Source organism: Elephantulus edwardii, unplaced genomic scaffold (genome assembly GCF_000299155.1).
Source record: "Elephantulus edwardii isolate Elephantulus edwardi_28Jun2011 unplaced genomic scaffold, EleEdw1.0 scaffold00210, whole genome shotgun sequence".
Lineage (NCBI taxonomy): Eukaryota > Metazoa > Chordata > Mammalia > Macroscelidea > Macroscelididae > Elephantulus > Elephantulus edwardii.
In genome coordinates, this window is record NW_006399960.1 from 999,791 (window position 1) to 1,003,471 (window position 3,681).

Genomic DNA, 3,681 nt, shown 5'->3' on the forward strand with positions numbered 1-3,681 from the left:
AAGGCTGAACCCACTGGCACAGGCTCCTGGATCAATCATTTTTAGTCAATTAATTTTTCTAAACCAAATCAATAGAATTAGACATCAATACTGCTGAAAACACCAAATCCACAGGCATTTCACCATGCAAACACAGCTTTAGAGCCTAGCTCTGTTTGGATAATAGAATATGCCCTATGATTTGTTAGCTATTAGAAAAACCACTTATAGCTTTTAAAGAAACCGCTAAAAAAATCCCTTTCTTTATCAGGGCAAACCAATTTGTAAAGTGCAGTTCAATTTCATCACACAAATAGAAATCTCTTCAGAGAATATTGAGCTAAGCCACCCAATTCTGTGGAGGTTATGGATTGGAGTCTGAGGTGACTGGTTTTCAGGCATTTCATTCCAGAACTCTCTAAGGGGTTACATAACTCATTATGTTCCCTCTGAGCCCACACATGTGTCCATCTAGACATATATGGGCACACAAGACGGAGAAATTATAGGCCATTGATGATCAGGAGAACAGGAAAGGAAAGAACGCCCTTTGGTTCTTCAAATTGTGTGTCACAATCTCCTCCTGTACCTGTCAGATCCGATTTGATGGTTCACACACAAAAAAAAGAATTAAAAAAATAAAAAATTTAAAAAAAATTGTGTGTCACAAAAAAGAATGAAGATCTTTAAAAACAAACAAAAGCCCAAAGCAAAAACCTCCCTTAATTAATTAATTTAAAGAGCCCTGGTAGCACAGGGGGTAAGCACTCAGCTTCAAACTGAGAGGTTGATGCTGCTTCGTAGGAGAAAGGCGTGTCAGTCTGCTTCTACAAGGTTTTACAGCTTTGAGAATTCCTCAGGGCAGTTCTTCTCTCTTCTATAGAGCCATTACATGTCAGAGTTGACTCAACAGCAATAGGATTTTTGGGGTTGTTATTACATTTTTTTATTCATTTTAATGAAAGTTTATAGAGAATTAGCGTTTCCAGTCATTCATTGTTGCACTTTTCTCACTGTCCACCCCCTCCCCCCTAATTCACTCTTCTTGAAAAGTAAAACTCTTTCATTGTTATGCAATCCCTTCCCCCAAGTCCACTGCACTATGCAGCCTTCATTCTGGACTCCTGTCATGACAATAATACCCAACCATATATCCCTTTTAAACAGTTCTCTCCCTCATCTGTTTCAATGCAGTATACATCACTCCTCTCCTCCTTCTCTTAACCTGACTTCCCAAAGCCAGAAGAGGCAAGGGACCAAGAATAGATGGTTTGGAGTCATGATGTCTCCCTTGGAAGACAATAATACTAGACTTTTGGTTTTGGACTTAAAGAAATTTGTGCTTTAACTAAAATCAGAGAAATAGAGCTGTGGTAGCTTAGTCCATAGAGAGTTGCCCTGCTAACTCAAACCACCAGCCACTCCATGGGAGAAAGATAGGCAATTTTTTCCCGTGTGATTTACAGTCTAGGAAACTCAATTTAGACAGGAGTTAAAACTTTTCCCATGGCAATGGGAGAAAGTGTTAATTGCGGATGTTGAACTGTTTTAGGTTACCTTCCAGACTTATAATGGTGGGTCTGCATAAGGCTCAACCTTATCTGGATTCTTCAATTTTCAGATGAAGATAATTTCCACAACTTTCAGATTTTGAAACTCTATGGAATCTTAGAATCAGTGTAGTCACCCAGTTTTCAATGATAGCTTATATCAAATACAGGTATGTGATAATAGTGCAGAATGTTGCAAATAACTTTGTATTAATAAAGTACATTCTTCATCACTTATTATTACTATTACTATTACTAAAGTAAGGACATTTAAGAAAGCTTTATGGGTTGTATTTTTTTCCCCCAGGTGAATGGGATCAGATTAAAAGTTTTTGGGAAAATAAAGTAACTTTTCCTTGTATGCATTCAAGTATGTCTTCTTGGAAAGGAATGAAAGGTATGGAATTAAAGCTAAGCCACTAAGAATTCAGATGGCTCCAGTGTAGCCCATGGGGTTATGTTATGTTATGTTCATGAACTCCATGAGTGTTGTAGAAGACAAAAATACTGAGAATCACTGGTTTTGTTCAGTTTCTTAAATTTTTCAGATAAGGAATTGCAATACTTGACCTTCTAAGGTCTAAGTTTAGTACTAAGTCTGTGCTGAACTAGGACTAGTATTCAATACTTAAAGCCCCTGCTCTTTTCATTCTCCTGATTTCTTTGATTCCTCCAAATAAATTGAATTGGCCAATTTATTTTTTAAAATATCTTTTCTGAAGGGATAGATGAAAGATCTCAGTAAAAAAGAAGGGGGGAAGAACACCAAGAAAATATGGCTTAATTCTTGCAAAAATCTGCAATGTTAAAAAAAAATACAAAATATCAGGTATAAGGCCCATTGACCCTCTCTTGTACCTCTAGAAGATAATAGCCTTTATTTCAAGTTCTCTAGGGGATTAAAATATCATTTAACACTGAATTCCACACCCCCCCCCAATAATGGCAAATCCATTTTCTGACCACATTTTACTCAAATCAAGGACTGTCTCTTCCAATAAAATACAATGATGTAAAGGAACACATCCAGGTTCCCTCCCCTCCCCTAAAGAATTTGCCATTAGAAAACACAGAATCAGTAAAGAAAGGTTTCATTCTGCCAGTAGGGAATAGTCTCCTCACTTAATAGCTAGGAAGATGTTTGGGTAAAGCCAACAAACACAAGGATCTATTATTATTTTGGCTTCACTTCTTAGCATTGAGTGATTTGGGGTTGAGAAATCTTGGTAATTGTTTTTGTAAGAGATTAAATGAATGTGAAAACCCAGTCTTGCCTTTACCAAAAGCTCTGGCTCTGACCAGACTATCATGTCAGCTTTGATGGAAAATGAGTCCAAGGTTTACAGGTTTCTTCAGCCTTGTTTCCTAAATAGTGATAATGTGGTTTGAGTTTAACAAGAAGATACTAAAATAAGGATTCTTCCTTTGGATCTAGTACTCCTGAGTCAAAGTAAGATAACTCTAAGAGCCAAGTGCTGAAGAGCAATGATGTCAGCTTAAAGACTAAGATGCATCTGATCCAAGCCAACGTTGGACAGTGAATAACAGAAGAAGAATCATATTTTTGAATTGTGGTGTTGGAGAAGGGTATGGGATATCCCATGGACTGTCAACAGAACAAACAAATCTGTCTTGGAGGAAGTGGAAACAGGGAGCTCCTTATAGACAAGGTTGGTTAAATTTGGGGCATGTTGTCAGGAGGGGCCAGTCCTTGGAAAAAAAACATCATGGTGAGAAAGGTTGACAGTCAAAGAAATAGAGGAAGACCCTCATCAAGATGTATCAACACAGTAACTGTAACAACAGTCCTGAGCAGGTGCAGAATAGGGCAAGGCTGAGATCTATTGTTCATGGGGTGGCTGTGAGTTGTAGTGGACTGGATGGCACCTAACACAAACAACAACAATGCCAGTGGTCTTACCTGTTTAAAGTGAAAATGAAAGAAAATGCTTGCAAAGCACTCTTGACACAGAGTAGAAGGAAGGTGCTTCGCTATGGACAATTGTGGAGCTCTTCTACTGTCCTCTCATTTTGAAGCCACTTAGGAAAGGGGTGTGGCAACCTCATTTTGGAGCCAAGGGGAGGTCCATGAGGAGCTAATAAACAGGATAGGGATTAAACTGGGACCATTGTGTTTGCTTTCCTTCCAGTG